Source organism: Hylobates moloch, unplaced genomic scaffold (genome assembly GCF_009828535.3).
Source record: "Hylobates moloch isolate HMO894 unplaced genomic scaffold, HMol_V3 SCAFFOLD_1, whole genome shotgun sequence".
In the NCBI taxonomy this organism is placed as follows: domain Eukaryota; kingdom Metazoa; phylum Chordata; class Mammalia; order Primates; family Hylobatidae; genus Hylobates; species Hylobates moloch.
In genome coordinates this window covers 119,971,044-119,990,985 of record NW_026652276.1, presented here as the reverse complement: position 1 = coordinate 119,990,985, position 19,942 = coordinate 119,971,044, and positions in this window count along the sequence as shown.

The following is a 19,942-nucleotide window of genomic DNA, read 5'->3' as shown; positions in this document are numbered from 1 at the left end:
TTTCAAAGGTTATGAATCCATGTATTCATTGACCTTATCTAATTTGCTTCTGAAAAGTTGCTTTGGTTTACACCTCATTCAAAATTGTCCTCATTTTTGGAAAATGTATTCACTGTTAAATTTTTAATTAGAAAAGAAATTACTAAGAGCCAATTTCTTTCACATATGCCATCTCATTTTGTTATTATAATAATTTTATGAGTTAGATTACAAAGTCAATTTGTAACTCCACACAACTTCAAGTTTACAAAGTGTTAGTTGAACCTTAATCTGTCAACTCTAAACTCATACCCTTGGTACAATCCTAGGCTACTCTCTTAGGGCTAACTGCTAAGAGACAGTTCTTTGAGAGTAGAAGAACAGATAGGCTAGTCTCTTGGGAGTTGTTTTAGAATAACAAGGTGTAAATGTGTAAGTTTATAGACCTTTATAATGTAGAGGAGCTGAGATGATAGTAATAACCTTAATGACCTTTATCTGACCTTCCAGGTTAGAGATTTAAGTAAAGAATCAAAATCTCACATTATAAAACTCTAAAGACATTTTCATCTGGCATATATTCTGGTCAACAAAGAAGTGTGTGTGTGTGTGTGTGTGTGTGTGTGTGTGTATCTAAGAGATAATGCTTAAGATACTTAATGCTTTATTCCCTCAAAGAAGTGATGTTTTCTGTTATTCTTTGAAATAGGTGTTGTTTGAGGGATTTCAGACTATTTTTCCTTTTTGTTCCTACAAACAAATAAATCATTCTTTCCCAGCAAGTTCAATCTTTCATTTGTGACAAATTTAAAAACCTGACTGGCTGAAAAATGGGACGGTTTATTTTTCTTTCCCTTTTGTGAATGAGGCATTAAGTCTGAAATTGCCTTCAATGACAAATTCCTTTCATCCTTAATCCCTCATAGAAATACTTTAGTGAACTATAAGTGACAGAAGACTTCAAAGAAAGAGGTGAGCTCAGTCTTGTAAATAAACCCACCTGAAAAATAGAAGTAACAAAGATAGGCTTACCTTATAGTATTTTATTTTTTAATTGGACTTAAATGGTTGAAAACGTAAAACAAAGTATAGTTGCATCATCTTCTAATCATTTCATCACCTGAGCTTAATTTTTTACTCTCTTTCTCTTATATATTTAGGAATATGAAGAAAAAATAGCCATGACTTTTAATTTCTTTAAAATTGTCCTTGTCGTTTACAGAGGAAAGTCCTTTAAATGTTAGTATAATGATCAGCTCTGCTAAAATCTGATTAACATCTTAAGCTACTTTCATACACTTTTACTTATTGAAAGATGTGTTGTTGAACTAATATGCACTGAACATTGTGCCAATCCCAGAGAGATGTTGAGATAACTAAGATGATGGCCTTAGTCCAAGGACTATACCACCATCTACAGACTTAAACATGGAAAATTGACTAGGAGTAGAAATAAAATGCATGTGTAGTGAAATTGCTTTGAATGGCAATAAAAAGTTCGTTTCTTTGCTTTTAACTAGACCTAAAAGAATGAAGAGGCACATGTGCTGAAATTAGAATAGAAATAAAGGAAAGGCAATATAGACCAAGGAAACACACCTGTAAGGTAAAACAAGTTTTAAAAGCACTGCAGAAATTGTTCTCTAAGACTTTGTATGGAGAAACTGGAAATTAACATTAATGCTTTAAGGCCAACTTGAAAACAATTTAAGGAGTAAAATGTAAATTTGAACTTGATCTATGACAAAGGGATGCAAAGACTGAAGTAATTGAAGAGAATCCTGGACTTCTTTATCAATATATTGGTTTAAACTGGCTTAAATTTAGATAAAGATTATTTTCAAATATTCAACTTAAAATCTTGAAAACAAATTGAATAAAAGCAACATTTTTAAAAATTTTTAAATATTATATTTGGTAAATGGGCACTTATGTTTTCTAGATGGTTTGAGATATAATTCACATATCATAAAATTCTTCAATTTAAAATGTACAATTCAATAATTTTTAGTATATTCACAAAGTTGGGCAGTTATCACCAGGATCTAATTTAGAACAATTTTTTTAATTTAAAAAGAAACCCCCTAACTATTAGCAGTCACTTTCCATCCATTCTCATCCTCCAGCTACAAATCTGCTTCCTTTCTCTAAAGATTTGTCCATTCTGGACATTTCATATAAAGAAACAGTACAATGCAAAGTTTTTTTGTGATTTTCTTACTTCACTTAGCATAGTGTATTCAAGGTTCTTCTATGTGGTTTCGTCATATAAAAGTACTTCATTCTTTGTCATTACTTAATAATATTACATTGTTTGAATATACTACATTTTATTTATTCATTTATAAATTGATGGACATTTGATGGGTTGTTTCCACTTTCTGGTTACTATGACTAATGCTCCTGTGAACATTCATGTGCAGTTTATTATGTGAATGTAATGTGTTAATTTTTCTCCTGGTAGATTTTCTTGATCATGTGGTAACTCTATGTTTAACCTTTTGGCGGAATTGCCAAGTTATTTTCCAAAGGGGCTATACCTTTTTATATGCCCACCAATGATACAGAACAGTTCTAATTTCTCATGTCTTATCTAATTGTTATAATTTTGTTTTTCTTATACCCATCCTCATGGGTGGGAAGTGGTATCTCAATGTAATTTTTGTTTTTATTTTCCTAATGACTAATAATGTTGAGTATCTTTTTATGTGCTTATTAGGCACTCATTTTTCTGATTGACATGAGTCTATTCATATAATTAGCTTATTTTAAACAACTTTATTGAAATCCATTCATACACCAATTTATCCATGTAAGTGTGCAGTTCAATGGTTTTTTAGTAAATTACATTATTTTTAGAAACCTGTGTGAAAATACCTACAACATAAAATTTGTCAACATAATCACTAAGTGTATAATTAAGTAACATTAATTACATTCATAATGTTGTCAATTTGTATGTTGAAATCCTAACCCCCTAAGTGATAGTACCAGGAGATGAAGTCTTTGGGAGGTGACTAGGAGCTGAGGGTGGACCCCTACTGAATGTTGTGTAACCATCACAGCTATCCATTTCCTCAAATTTTTAATAACCCTGAAAAGAGACTGCATAACCGTTAAGCAATAATTCCCTGTTACCCTTCCCCAAACCTTGTAATCTCTTATAGTTTTTGTGTCTAGAATTTGCCCATTTATGTACTCATGTAAGTGAAATAATAGAATATTTGTTCTTCATTGTCTAGTGTATTTTACTTGCTGTATGTTATCAAGGTTCATTAAGTTACAGTACATATAAGAACTTCATTCCTTTTTATGGCTGAATAATACTCCATTATACATAAATGCTATATTTTGCTTACCCATTCATTGTTTGATACACACTTGGGTTGTTTTCACTTTTGGACTACTGTGTATAATACTGCAGTGAACACTGGCATGCAAATATCTATTCAAGTGCCTGCTTTCAAAATCTTTGGGCAAATACCTAGGAATAGAATTGCCATATTGAAATATGGTTCTATGTTTAGCTTTTTGAGGAGCTGCCAAACTATTTTTCTATAGTGACTGTAATATTTCATGTCTCCAGCAGCAAGTGTACAAGATTCCAATATCTCAATATCCTTGCCAATACTTATTTTTCATCTTTTTGCCAATAGACATCCTAAAGGGTGTGAATTAGTATCTCATTGTGGTTTTGGTTTGCATTTCCCTAATTAATAATAATACAGAGCATCTTTTATTGTGATTACTGGCCATTTGTATATCTTTTCTGAAAATATCTACTCAAATCCTTTTTATTTTTAGATTGGGTTGTTTGGTTTTTCTTGGTGAGTTGTAGGAGTTCTTTATATATTCTGTATATTAATCCCTTATACGATTGAGATTTATGAGTATTTTCCTTCATTTTTGGTTATATTTTCACTCTTTTGATAGTATCCTTTTAAAAAATATATATGAAGTGTAATAAACCTGTTATTTTCCTGTATTGCCTGTGCTGATGGTGTCAGGTCAAAAAAAAGTTGGCAAATCCAATGTAAAGATGTTTCTCTATGTTTTCTAATGACAGTTTTATAGTTTTAGCATTTAAGTTCAAATTTTTAATAAATTTTTATTTATACTTTACGTATGGTATAAGCAAGGGTCCAACTTCATTCTTTCAAATGTAGACATCTAAAATTTACAGCACCATTGTTGAAAAAACTGTTTCCCCCACTGAGTCATGTATTAATTTGCTAGGACATTGATAACAAAATACAACAAATTATTTTTTAAAACAGTAATTTGTCTTTTCATAGTCCAGGAGCTAGAAGTCGCAGATCAAGTGTTGGCAAGGCCATGCTCCTTCTGAAGGTGTTAGTGGAGAACTTAATTCAGGCTTTCCTCCTAGCTTCTGTTACTTCCTTGGCTTGTGGAAGCATGACTTCAATCTATACATTGCATTCTCTTTCTATCACTATGTCCAGATTTTCCACTTTTATAAGGATACCAGTTATATTAGATTAGGGGTCCACTCTATTCCAGTATGGCCTTATCTTAACTCATTACATTTGCATTGGACCTACTATTGTGCAAATGTTTGTGCTCTCCCTTACAATCCCTGCCTAACCCCCAAAGTGATAGTACCAGGAGGTGAAGTCTTTGGGAAGTGATTAAGAGCTGAGGGTGGACCCCTACTGAATGAGATTAGTGCCTTTATAAAAGAGGCCTCAGAGAGATCTGTGCCGGTTCCACCATGTGAAGATACCAGGAAAAGGCAGCTGTCTGTGAACTAGAAAGTTGTTTTTCACCAGACACTGAGTCTGCTGGTGCCTTGATCTTCAACTTCCCGGTCTCTGAACTGTGAGAAATACATTTCTCTTATTTATTATTTCTGTTATTTATTTCTGTCATATTTAATAAATTTGTTATTTATAATTTATTATTCTGTGGCTTATAAATAGTGTAGTATACTCTATTTATATAGAGATAAATAGTATAGTATATTACAGATACACAATCTGTAGTAATTTGTTAGATTAGCTCAAATGGACTAAAACAGGCCTTATTTCTAAGTAAGGTAACATTCTGAGGCACCGGTGTTAGGATTTCCACAATGAATTTTGGAAGACACAATTCAACCCATAAGAGTCTGCCCCCTACTCCTCCCGAATTCATGTTCTTCTCACATGCAAAATACATTCATCCCATTCCATCATCCCCCAAATTATTAACTAATTTCACCATCAACTCTTAATTGCAAAATCTCATCCAACTATCTTCTAAATTAGATGCGGGTAAGACTCAGGTTATGATTCCTCCTGAAGCAACATTTATCTCTATCTGTGAGTCTGTGAAACCAGGCAACAAGTTAATCTGCTTCCCTGTATAGTAGTATCCAAAAAGGATTGATTCTAGGACCCCCTGTGGATTGCTAGGTCTGGAAATACTCAAGTCCCTTAGCTGGATCCACAATCAGAGTTACAGGAGGAGGGTCAGCCCACTGTATAATGGTGGGACAGATATAGATAACATAGATATTCTGATTCATATTAAGGGAAATTGGAAGAAGGAAAAGGAATCATAGGTTCCAAGAAAGTCCGAACACTGTGAGAGAAAACTCTGTTAGGTTTTAAGGCTTGGAAATAACCCTCTTTAACTAGATGAGCTGCCCTCAGGCTCACCAGGGTGGCAGCCACCCCCTGCCCTGGGTTGCAGCCCCACTCACTGGAACTGAGGAGGTAGCTCCACCCTCACTCTCATTCTTCTCTTTTGTGAAGGATAACATGGATTAGCCTGTTTCTTGCCAATAGAATCCCCAAAATCTAGCAGCCTTCCTTCATCGTGTCTCAGTTATCTCCCCTTAGTCCAACCTGTCAGGGTTTCTGTTGAGATGGTTGATTAGATCCTCAGGTTACAGGTCACATGCCTAATCTCTTTAGCAAATGGTTGTCCAGCCACACCCTTAGTGTTTTCTCCAGAGCATATTCTTTCAATGTTTTTTTAAAAAGATGATAGACTGATAATTACTTACTTACATTGCAAAAATCTTCTAAGTTCACATTTCTTTTTGCTTGGGATTTCCTTTTTCAATTTGTCTCTTCCTCTCACATAAGTCACAATGAGAACAAGGCTGTGAATTCTAACCTTTGGTTGTAAATCTCCTCACTTAAATATTAAAGTTCCTCACTTACCTGTTTTACTTTCCACAAAGTAGTAAAATGCATATCAACCTAGTTCTCTGTCACTTTCTACTAGGATCACGTCTCCTCCAGAGTCTAATAAATTTACCTTATTTCTGTCTGAGACCTTACCAGAAGTACCTTTAACATTCATATTTTAGCAGCACTCTGTTTATGATAATGTATGTATTCCCTAAGACCATAAGCACCTTCCCTCCAGCTTTTTTTTTCTTTCTGAGCCCTTAACTAATTTGCCCATCACATCCGTATTTCTACCAACCACCTCTTTATGACAATGTAGGCTTTTTCTATCATGCATCTCAAAACTCCCAGCCTCTATTGATTACCCAATTTCAAAGCCACTTCAACATTTCTAGATATTTATTAGAGTCGTACCCCAATTCTTGCCACTAAAATCTGTATTAGTTTTCTAGGGTTGCCATAATAAAGTAACACACACTGAATGGCTTACTACACAGAAATGTATTGTCTCACATCCTGGAGACTAGAGGCCCAAGATCAAGGTGTTGGCAGGGCACCTCCCTGTGAAAGTACTAGCAAGCATCTGTTCAACAAATCTGCCTTAACTTCTGGAATTCCTTGTCTTTTGGCAGCATAACTTCAATCTTTACAGGGCATTCTCCTTGTACCTCTGTGTCCAAATTTTCCCTTCTAAGGAAGATGTTAGTCATATTGGATTACAGGCCCACCCTACCCCAGTATGACCTCTTCTTAACTAATTACATCTGCAATCACCCTATTTCTAAACATGGTCACATTCTGAGGTACTGTGGATTGGTACATGCACATATAAATTTGGGGGAAGACAAAATTCAACCCACAACAAATTATCTTGGCAGCTTGGTGAAAAATCACTTGACTATATATTTGAGGTTTTATTTCTGGGTTTTGTTTTGTTTTGTTTTGTTTTTGTTTTTTTGTTTTTTTTTTTTTTGAGACGGAGTCTCGCTCTGTCGCCCAGGCTGGAGTGCAGTGGCGCGATCTCGGCTCACTGCAAGCTCTGCCTCTCGGGTTCACGCCATTCTCCTGCCTCAGCCTCTCCGAGTAGCTGGGACTATAGGCGCCCGCCACCACGCCCGGCTAATTTTTTGTATTTTTAGTAGAGACGGGGTTTCACCGTGGTCTCGATCTCCTGACCTCGTGATCCGCCCGCCTCGGCCTCCCAAAGTGCTGAGATTACAAGCGTGAGCCACCGCGCCCGGCCGGTTTTTTTTAATTCAAGCTTTTGATCTATATGCCTATTTTTATGCCAGGACCACATGGTTTCAATTACAGTTGCTTTGAAGTAAGTTTTGAAATCAGCAAGAGTATGTTTTTAAATCTTGCTCTTTTGTTTCAAGATAGCATTGGTTTGGGGGAATTCCTTTATATTCCACACAAATTTTAGGATGGGTGTTCTCACTTTGCAAAAAAACTTCATGTTCCAACAGATATTAAATTTAATTTGTAGAACATTTTGGGGAGTATTGTCAACACAAAAGTATTAAGCATTCTAAAGCACAAAATGGGATGTTTTCTCATTTATTTACATCTTTAACTTCATTCTAGAATATTTTATAGAAGTCTCATCTACCTGGTTATATTTTACATGTCTCACCTCTCTGGTTAAATTTATTTCTAATTACTCTATTTTTTAGATTAGATGCTCTTATAAATTGAATTTTTCATTTAAATTTTTTTGCAGATTATTTTGAGTGCATAGGAATATGATTATTTGTGTCTTGATTTTACAATCAAAACTTTGATGAATTTATTAACTCTAACAATTGTTTTGTGGATGCTTTGGGTTTTCTACCTATAAGATCATAATGTCTGCAACAGAGACAATTTTACTTCCTGGGCTTTTCATATATGGCCTTTATCATATTGATGAAGTTTCCTTTCATTTCTAGTTTGTTGAAGGCTTTATCATGAAAGAGCGTTGAACGTTGTCAAATGTTTTTTCTGCATCAATTGAGATGATCATGTCATTTTTGTTCCTTGATTCTATTAATGTTATATTTCACTCATTTTTGTATGTGGATGAATCCTTTGCAATCCAGGAAAAACATCCCACATAATCGTGATGAATTATTCCTGTAATGTGCTTCTAAATTCAATTTGCTAATATTTTCAGCAAATTTTAGCAATATTCATAGGGGATATTGATCTGAATTTATTATTTTTTTCTTCTAATATCTTTGTCTGGCTTTGCTACTAGAATAATTCTGACATAATAGAATAAAAAGAGAAGTGTTCCTTTCTTTTCAAAACTTTTGGAAGACTTTGAGACTAAACGGTGTTAATTTTTCTTTACACGGCAGAATTCACCAGTGATGCCATTTACCCTGGGTTTTTCCTTCACTGGGCAGGCAGGTTTTTATTATTGATTCAATCTCTTCACTGATTGTATATCTATCCAGATTTTCTATTTCCTCTTTAGTTAGTTTATGTAGATTGTGTATTTAAAAAAATTTGCCCATTTCACGTAGGTTATCCAATGTTTAGTGTATATTATTCATAATATTCTCTTAGACTTCCTTTCAGTGCTACAAAACTATTAGTAATTTTCCTACTTTTAGTTCTCATTTGCTAATTTGAGTTTTCTTTTTTTCTTAGTTTAATGTAAAGTTTTTCAAGTTTGCTTTTCTTTAGTAAAGAACCAAATTATTTTTGCTTATTTTCTTTATTGCTGTTTTCTCTCTTTTATTTATCTCTTCACTAACTATTATTATATCTTTTCTTCTTCCTTCTGCTAGATTTGGGTTGGGTCTGCTTTCACTAGTTCTTAAGGTTATAGTTAGGTTACTGATTTGAGATTTTTAAAAGTCTGATTGAGATATACTATTTTGATTTCCTTCTTTTCCCTCTCTTGTATATTTTTCCAGGCTTAATGAGGAATAATTGACTAATAAAAATTGTATATATCTAAGATATACAAACTGACATTCTGATATACGTATGCATTATGGAACAATCACAACAATGATGGTAATAAACATATTCATCACCTCACATAGCTATCATTTTAATTTTCTTTTCTTTTTTTCATGATGAGGACACTGAAGATCTACTGTTTTAGCAAATTTTAAGTATACAATGCAATATTGGTAACTAGAGTTACACTGCTGTACCTTAGCACTCCAGAAGTTTTTCATCTGACATAACTAAAACTTTGTAACCCTTAGTCAACATCTTCTAATTTTCCCCTCTCCCCAGTGCCTAGAAATGATCATTTCACTCTCTGTTTCCATGAATTTGACCATTTTAGTTTCCACATATAAGTGAGATCCTGCAGTACTTATCTTCCTGTATCTGGCTTATTTAACTTAACATAATATTCTCCAGATTCATCCATGTTGTCATAAACAGCAGGATTTCCTTCTATTTAAAGGCCGAATAGTATTCCTGTGTGTGTGTGTGTGTGTGTGTGTGTGTGTGTGTGTATTTGCATGACACTTTTTGTGTCTATTTATCCATTGATAGATAATTAGCTTGTTTCTATATCTTTGCTATTGTGAAAAGTGCTATTGTGAAAAGATACCTAGGAGTCCAGATATCTTCTCAAGACAGTGATTCCCTTTGGATATATACTTAGAAGTGAAATTTCTGGATCACATGCTAGTTTTATTTTATATTTGTTTAAGGAATCTCTGTACTATTTTCCATAATGGCTATACCAATTTATTTTCCCACCAACAATGTATAAGAATTCCCTTCTCTCTTCATATTCCCATCTTTTGTCATTCTGCTGTTGAAATTTGGTGATACTTCTGGAAATGTTTCTCATACAGAGATAGATAGCAATGATAATCTAATTGTGCACAGAAGTGACTGTATATAAATATATTTTTAAGTCCAAATTAAATGGATCTCAATTCAGCTTCCCTTAGCTGCATCTCTGAAATGAATTCTGAATCACTGGTTGTGGTTACAAAAGAACAACACAAAGGATTCTGTGTTGTTGGAACACAGTGTCTTTACTGTGGTGGTGGCCATAAGTGAAAATAATATATACAACCAAATAGGAGAGAGAGGGAGAGAGAAAGAGAATGAGACAGAGAGAGATAAGCACAAGTAAAACTGGGGAAATCTGAATAAAATCAGTGCATTGTATCAGTGTCAATATCCTGGTTGTGAAATTGTACTGTAGTTTTGCAAAACGGTTCCCTTTTCTCCACAACCTCAACATTTGTCTCTTGTCTTTTTGATAATACCCATTCAAATATCTCATTGTGGTTTTGATTAGCATTTCCCTCATGACTAGTGATGTTGAGCAGATTTTCATATACCTTTTGTCTACTTGTATGTTTTCTTTTGAGAAATTTCTTCACAAGTCCTTTGCACACTTTTTAATCAGATAATTTGTTATTTGCTATTGAGTTATTGGAGCTCCTAATAAATATTTTGGACATTAGTCCCTTATCAGATCCATGGTTTACAGATATTTTGTCATTACCATTTCACACTATTGCTTGCCTCAGTTGCTGTGCAGAAGCTCTTTGGTTTGATGCAATCCCACCTGTCTATTTCACTTTTGTTGTTTATGCTTTAGGTGTCGTATCTATGAAATCATTGTCAAGCCCAATGTTAAGTAGTTTTTTCCTTATTTTTTCTTCTAGGAGCATTATGGTTTCAGGTCTTATATTTAAATCTTTATTCTATTTCGACTTGACTTTTGTATACAATCAGATATAATGGTTCAATTTCATTCTTCGACATGTGGATATTCTGTTTCTCTGATACAGTTTATTGAAGAGGCTGTCCTTTCCCCATTGGTGCCCTTGTCAAAGATCAATTGATCATAAATGTGTAGATTATTTTCTGGCCTCTCTATTTTGTTCCATTGGTCTGTATGTCTATTTTATGACATTACCATACTCTTTTAATGACTAAATTTTGAAATTAATAGATGATCCTCTAGCTTTGTTTTTCTTTCTCATAATTTCTCCAACTATTCTGTAACTTTTGTGGTCCCATATGAATATTCAATTTGTTCCTTATATTTCTGTTAAAATGCCACTGGTGTTTTGAAAAGGATTGCATTAAATCTATAGATCACTTTGGGTTATATGAATATTTTAACAATATTAATTCTTCCAGCCTACAAACACAATATGTCTTTCCAGTGGCATGGATTCCAGGCTATTTGTTAGCTGAGGCTTAGATGTGCTATTCAAATCTTTACTCAGATTTGCAAATTTTCAGCCATAAATCATCAAATTTTTTTTCTTCCCCTTTCTTTCTCTCTTCACTGTCTGGTATTCCTATAATGTGTATGTTGGTAAGCATGGTAGTATTTCACTGGTCGTTCAGCTATATTTATTTTTCTCATTCGTTTTTCTTTTGCTCCTCAGACCGGAAAATTTCAAATGTCTTCAAGCTTGCTGCTACTCTCTTCTGCTTGTGTGAATGTACCATTGAATTTCTCTAATACAGTTTTAATTTTAGTTTTACTAAATAATTTATTAGATTTTCCAGAATTTCTTTTCTGTTTATTTACATTATTTTTCTTTATTTCTTTTGATATTCTCACCTTGTTCAGACATTATTTTCTCTGATTTCTTTGGTTATTTGTATGTTTTCCTTTAAACCATCAAACAAATTTAAGACATCTGACTTAATGTTATTGACTAATAATATTATCAATAATAATAATATTGACTAATAATTCTAATGTCTGTGCTTCCTCAGGAATTCTTTCAAACAAATTCTTTATTTTCTGTAAATGAGCTGAATTTTCTTATTTTTTATGTTTTAAAATGTTTGTTTATAACTGGAGGAAATTTTGAGAAATATGTGAGGTAATTCTGGAAATGTAATTATCTCATTTTTCAGGGATTGCTTGTTCTTTTCTTGTTTATGGCTGAAGCAATCCTATTGTGATTTTCCAAACTATTTTGCAATCATATTTTGCAAACCATTTATTTGCAAACAATTTTGCATATTTGTCGTGTATGGTCGCTGAAGTTTCTCTTCCATTCTTCCATTTTATCTTCAGTCATTGGTTACCTGCCAATAATTCCCTTAAATTTCTGGTTCCCAAGTGGGTGGGGAGTGAAATTCCTGTCTCGTTGAATCTCTTCTTGTCTATAAATCAATTTCATCACATTGAGGTTGAAACAAACTTTGCTAAGCTCATTTATTGCCTCTAATGTTTTTAGTGGATTCTTTAGAATTTCCTATGTACAAGATACTATCATCTGTATATAGGGGTAGTTTTACTTTTTCTTTTTGAAATATGGATATAGTTTATATCATTTCCTTTCTAATTACTCTAGGAGAACTTCCAGTAAAATATTGTATAGAAAGAAATGGAAAGAACAGAAATTTTATCTTGTTTCTTATTGTAGAGAAAATGTTTCCAGTCTTTCACTTCTTAGTGTGAGGTTAGCTGCGGGGGCTTTTGTAGATGCCCATTATTAGTTTGAGGAAGTTCTCTTCTATTCCTAGATGTTCAATGAATGCTTTTTATATGAAAATGTGTTGGATTTTGTCAAATGTTTTTTCTTCATTTGTGGAAATGATCATGTGGTTTTCATTTTTGCCCCTTATATTTTTAACATGATGTATTGCATTGACTGAGTTTTAAATGTGAAACCAACAGTGGTTTATCAGAATACATCCCTCTTGGGCACGTTTTAATCTTTTTATAACCTACTTCATTTCACATGCTGATATTTTACTGAGTTTAATTGTGTCTATATTCATAAGGGATATTAATCTGTAGCTTTCTATTTGACTTTTTTTTCTTATTTTGGTATCAGGATTATGCTGATAAGAATAGTACTGAAAATAAAATGAGTCGGGAAATAGTTGTTCTTTTTCTGTATTTTTGGAAGACTTCATAAAGAATTTGTATTAATTCTTTTTTAAATGCCTGGTGGAATTTAGCAGTGAATCCATCTGGGCCTGAACTTTTATTTATGAGAAGTTTTAAAGTCATTAATTAAATCATTTTAGTCATTACAATTATATTCAAATTTTATATTTCAATTTGAGTCAGTTTTTCTAGTTTGTGTTTTCCCAGGATTTTTTTTTTTTTTCATAAAGTTGCTTATGGTATTCTTTTATTCTGTGTATTTCTTTAAGGTCAGTAGTGGTATCTCATTTTATTGTGTATTATTTTAGTTATTTGAGTCATCTCTCCTTTGTTTTTGATCAGTCTAGCTAACAGTTTATCAATTTTGTTGATCTTTTCAGAGAACTAACTTTAGTTTTCATTGATTTTCTCTATTGGTTTTTACATTTTCTACTTGATTTATTTCTGCTCTAATCTTTATTATTTCTTCCTTATGTCATTTGGGTATAGTCGGCATCTCTTTTTTCCTTTTTTTTAGATGGAGAGTCATGTTATTGATTACTTATTTTCTAACACAACTATAAATTTTCCTGAGCACTGGCTTATCTATATCCATTAATTTTGGTATATTGTCATTCCTTTTTATTCATTTGAAATTTTTTTCTCCTTTACCTTGTGATGTATTTTTAAATTATTGTTATTTTCACATAATTGTGAACTTTTAACATTTTCATATGGCAATGATTTCTAATTAAATTCTATTGTTGTTGAAGAAAATACACCATATGGTTTGAATTCTTTTAAATTCAGTGATTTTTGTTTTGTGGCCTAGCATATGGCCTATGCTGGAGAATAATTCATTTGCACTTGAGAACCATGTTGTAGGATAAAGTGTATTCTGTTGTTGCATAGAGTATTTTAGAGATATCTGTTTGTTCTAGTTGGTTTATAGCGCTCTTCAGTTTTTTATTTTGTCATTATTCTTCTGCTTAGTTGTATCTGTTATTGAAAGTGGGACTCAAAAGTTTCCAACTGATATTTTTATTTTTAAATTAATCCTCAGAGTACATACATGTTTATGATTTTTATGCCTTCTTGATGGAATGAGCCTTTTATAAGAAATTTGCTTTCTATTTATTAAAATATTGTTTATGTTTAAATTTTAGCTTAAATTTAAGTATTTATTGAATGTCTAGTATGTGCCAGGCACTGATAAAGACTTTAGAGGATACATAATGAATAAACATAGACAAATTATTGTTTTTATGGAGCCTGCATTTTGGTTGAAATGTCAGATCATAAGTAATATAAATAAGTAAATAATATGTTAAAGTAGGAAGAATAATGAGCAAGTTCAGGAGATCATCACCACTAGTTGGAGATAGTTGAGGGATTGAGAGGGCTACAGACTACATTAGGTAGTCAGGGGGTAGACCATAACAAACACAACTGAGATTTATTATTAGGATAGTAATTCTGGATTTATGGTTTGAAATACTAGTGCACATGGAAAAGAAATGCAGGTGTAAGAAAAAGAAATGAAAATTAATTTGAGTAACTCATACCTACAGCACTGTTTTAAGAATATCATAAGCACCATTGTACTGAATTTTCATAGCTCTATAGGGTGGTGTTCATTATTATCCTCATTTTACATTATTGAAGCTTGAGGCATTTGTTACTTGTTCATGGCCATAGTATGAAGCAGGGTTTCGTTAGATAAGTTAGGCTGCAAAGCTTTTGATAGAGGCAGGAGGCAGACAAATGACTAGGGATATAAGGAAAGGTCTCCAGAGCATCTCCAACCCAACTCACAAGTGTTTACACCAAATTTTTTGTGCAGCTGCAAGAACCTGCACAGCATCTCTCTTGGGCATCCCTACAACAGACTGGAGGCCCATATGCACTCAGGGAACAGGGTGGAGCCACCAGGAATTCACACCTTATGCAGGGGAGGAGCCTGGTCTCTTCAGCTCTTGTGGGAGTTCTGGTATTCAATGTGTGAGGTGGAAACCTGCGTGGAAGACACTTCTCTTTGCTGAAAGTTTTCCTTTCGCTTAATAAATTCCCCACTCCTCTCCTTTCAATGTGTCTGCGTGCCTAATGTGTCCTGGTTGTGAGACCAGAACCCAGATTTAGCTGAAATAAGGAACAAAAAATCCTGCATAACTTTTACATGACTTTATTAAATATCAAATGTGTTCCATACATATTCTATAATATAGTCAACAAAATTATTTTTAGACAAAATCCCTCATATAAGTTTATTTTAAATGACTCTCTCAAAAGGGCAATATAAAAGCACTAGAAAGCAAAATTTCCATTTAGAGTGATTTGAGTTAAATTCCAGAGTATGCCTACATTTTGTTTAAGTAATTATTATTTATGCACCCTTCTGTTTCAAAATATTAAAAGTAAAATGTGAGTCCCAGTAAGTAAACAGCCTACATATTTAATGTACCTACTGGTGTGTCCAAAAATTCAGCCTAGATATTATTTATACTTTAAGTTACTTCCATAATACTGATATTAAGAAATAGTAAAGTTTGAAATCCAAGGGATAATATTATTCATATTTATTAATTAGGTACAGACACAGAACAATCTTGTGTGTGACTACAGAAATTATTTTTGGCATAATCTTACATATCTGTCTCTTTCAAATGTTTTCTTTAAAGGTATTCCAATGCTTTTAGGCATTGGATTTCAGACATGTTTTCAAGCACATGTTTTTTTTAGTCTGAAGCTTTTTAAATTATTAAGTAGATTATCATGCATTAATTTGACTTACTTTCATGAACAAGTTAATTTATATATCATTAAGTGGGAAACAAGATAAAGTCCAAAATAAAATGAAATCACTACTAACTCATTATATTAATACACTTATTAGGATGAGAAACTTCAATTAAATCTATAAACTGTCAGGAAGAAATAAAGATAATAAAGGAAAGACTCTAGAGTTACATATGTATAAAAAATGGAGGCATAAGAAGATAATTAGATTTTAATATTAGCTGATCTTCTTCAGGGCCTTAAGGAAGAAATGAATCCTGTCAATATTATTATTCAATTTAGAAAACACAGAAAGAAATAAATGAATAAGTATGTAAAAGTGTAATGGACCATCATTGTTTCCTCCAGTTTTATGCATTTTTAGCATGTCCTTCAATGTCCATCTTCAACTCTGCTTTGATATGAAGCCATGTGCTTTATTACCTCAACTGTTTACTTCTGGAGGAAGAGACAGATGATCTTTATGCATATTTATTTATTATCCCAACCCAGCTCTGCCCCCAAATTCTTACCTAGGATCTAGCAAAATCTTCCTTTGGCAAATTGATAAATAAATGATTAGTTGTACCTGATTTTTATTGTTTAGATTTATATATTTATTTTTGCCAGGTTTTCAAATATGGCAATATTGTACCAAAATTCCTACTAATTGCATTGAAGACTCACCAAAATCACTCTCAAATGAAAAGCTTTGATTTCTTCAGTTGGGGTTTGTTAATATTGATGTCTTCCAGTGAGTTTGATTCCACATCACCCAGAAGCATTATGAGACAGCCAAATAAAAAGGGCTCCTCAGATAATCTCCAACCAACCTGTGCACTAGGTGGACAAGATGGGGCCTCAGGAATTTCACAGCATTTGCAGGAGAGAGGAGCATGGTCCCTCTTGTACCTGTGTGGTAACCCAGGATTCAATCTGTGAGATGGGGGCCTATTAACAGGAACCCATCTTGCTTTGCTCTGTTGTTTTTTGTTTTTGCCCAATAAATTTCATAACCCCCCTCACCCTTCAAAGTGTCTGTAAGCCTAATTCTTCCTGGTTGTGTGACAAGAACCCAGTTTTTCCTACAAATTATTGGCTGCCCAACATGGGGCCTGAGGAAGGATGAGTGAAATGGGGACCCAACACCTCTCACTTTCACTTCTGAGCCTTTTGGTCCTATGGCATTTATCTTCTTTTTTTCAGGACAGTAACAGCACCCATCTTTTCTTTTACAGTACTGGAGGTGGTTCACATCTGCCCCAATGGCCACAGGTGCATGCACAGGATGGTTGGGCAGGGAAGCTCCCTGCCTCCACTTCCCTACCAGCTGGGGTGCATAGCCATGTCTCCGCGTGTGTGTGCAGTGTCCAACAGCCACACAGAGCAGGAATGAGCCACAGTCAATGCCCAGGCCCCAAGATGCCCCACGTGGCTGGCTGGTGATCCCTGCCATGCACTGCGGAGTCTCCCTCTTCCATAGCCAGGGAGTCCAGGTCCATCCCACAGCAATTAAGCTTTTCTCCCTGGTGGAGGAAACACTTGCATAAGAATAGGAGGTTCTTCCCCCAGGGATAGTTTTCTCTTCTGCACTCTGTCAGCAGTTAACATAGCCCTGCATTTAAGCTGTCGCATCCTTTTCTCTACCTTGTCAACAGTTGACTTTTAAATGAGGATTTTTTCTTTTAGAAGACATTTTGCTGGACCAGGAATGATGAGGATCACTGTTTTTAATTCCTGTAGAGTTTTAATTGTGAGAAAGAATATGTGAGGTTAGTCTTAAGCTGTAGCCAATCTGGTTTGCTTTGTGCATCTTTCTGTACAGTCCATACCAAGCTTTACTACAGGCCTCCATCTTGTTTTACATCATTTGGGGCATGGCCTGTAACCCAGTGGCAAGCTTTGTTTAGCTTCCATGTGGCCCAGATTCAATCCTGGCTAGGGGATGAGTTTGATATCTGCATGACCTTTTGCTATTTGTTGATTCCCTTCCCCTCCATGAAATGCCTTGGATTTTCCTTTCTCTGAGCCTTTAGGAAAGTTTGAAAGGCATAAATATTGGCCACTTGGCACTGCTAAAGTTAGATAATAAGGGAGTTAAAAGAATTTTTTTGAGAAGTGCCCAGCTCAGTTAAAGGTGGATATCCAAGATATAGTAATATTTAAAAGACCTTTATGTTTTCCTTTTTTTGAACCTTGGTTTGCTGGAAAAATACATGGTTTTTTTTGGTAAACTGAATTATTTTTCTCCATTTTGGCTTGCCACTTTTAATGCATGCATCAAAGGGGAGAGACCTCTGTTTTCCTCATGAAATCCCAGGAATTAAAAGCATCTGAAGGCCAATAATTCAAATAGGAGATTGGCAAATGAAAGATCTTATGGGGACTGGATTTTCTTCTGCCGGTCTGCATATATGCATTGTATGTGTGATATCTATAAAAAGAGCTCTAATTAATTGGCCTAAGGGAAGATAAGCACTTGGATCAAATATTTTGTAAAGAGAAGATAAAAGCTGTGGTACCTTTCAGTTCATGTGACTTAAGCTTATTCTTTGTGAAATAAAAACAGGCTTAAAGATTATCAGTAAAAAGCAAATGTCATCAAAATATAAATAGGCAGACTAAGTTATGCAGGTCAGATACTAGGTACGCTAAATGTTTTAAGGTTATAAACTGCTTTTTTAGTTTTTCAATATGCCGGCTTCACAGTTGGTAAGGCCAGAGGACATATGGAACTAACCACACCCTTAATTATGCTGAGAAGAGTCAAACCTTGGCTGGACCTAGCACATAATCAAAATAACTTGCCAGATTTTACATTAAAGCTAAAAATTGCTAAAAGTTACCATTATGACATATAATTGAGACTTCTGGAAATAGATTTACATGTGAGGTGTGTAAGAACAGTAAAATGTGTTTTTAATAAACAGCTACAAGAAGGCATAAAAGTGCAAATTCTTGACTAGGGTTAAATAATTGTTTTAAATTAGATAAAATAAAGCTAAAAGTTCAAACAAGTGGTGGAAGGGTTGTAAGAATTAATCTTGCAAAAATTCCATGTGCGAATGCATTGACTAAATTCAAACGGGTATTATTTGGTTTTTCTGTAAATTGAACATTAAAATAAAAGCACAACAAGGTACTCTTAAGGCACCAATCTTTTCTTTAGTGAAATTCTTAAAGAGTTATAAAAGGTTTTTGTTTTTTTAAAATTTCTGAGTCATTTAGGCAACATGAATAGTTTATGGTAACCTGGAATTCTATTTAATAACATCAAGTTTCTTAAACCTCTAACATATTTAACAGGCTTCCCAAATCAGACTTCAGTTTCAAAATTGTCTTTCTGACATTTGGATTTTTGGATGCATCAGAGGGCCCCTGGAGTATCCAGAAAAGGGAGGTAAAGAGGATTATTTGACATGTTTAGGTACATGGGATTGCCAAAATGGTGCTCAATCTTCTTTAGGTATATTTTGGTGAATAATACTAATATATGTTCCAAAATTGTATGGAATTTCTAAAATTCTAATGTCTGAGTATATGCTATCTATCTTAATTAAGGCTATTATGTTAAGTTATTATAAACCACAGAGGTAACCAAACTTCTTTGTGAATTGTGTTTCTAACTGTAACTACCCTGGACATTTTGTTATTCACAAGCAATTGTTGCCTTGTCTTAATACTTTTTCAAAAGATGGTTTATAATAAGTTATATAAGTTTGACAGGTGAGGTTGAATACAGTTTTCTAATAACTTTGGAGATTGTGACATTGGAATAAAGGAAAAATGTATAGGACTCATAAAGAGCTGAAATGTTCAACATATCAAGCAAAACAAGACCTAACCTAACGAACTCAGAAAACAGAAGCAATCTTTTTCACTTTTGCTTGTAATATTGCTGATCCTTGTGTTAGTTTTCAGAGTCAAGGAAACTTATTTTGACCTACTTATGGCCTTTAATAATTGAGTAACGTATACTTCTGTTAACAAAATTTGGAGAATGTTTCTTTCTCTCTGCCTGGTTTGTCTAGAATTTGGAAATGATCTGTGAGTATTCTTAACTTATGGCAATATAGTTGTTTTTTTTTTTGTAGTTTAAGTTCTAGGGTACATGTGCACAATGTGCAGGTTTGTTACATATGTATACATGTGCCACTTTGGTGTGCTGTACCCATTAACTAGTCATTTACATTAGGTATTTCTCCTAATTCTATCCTTTCCCCCTCCC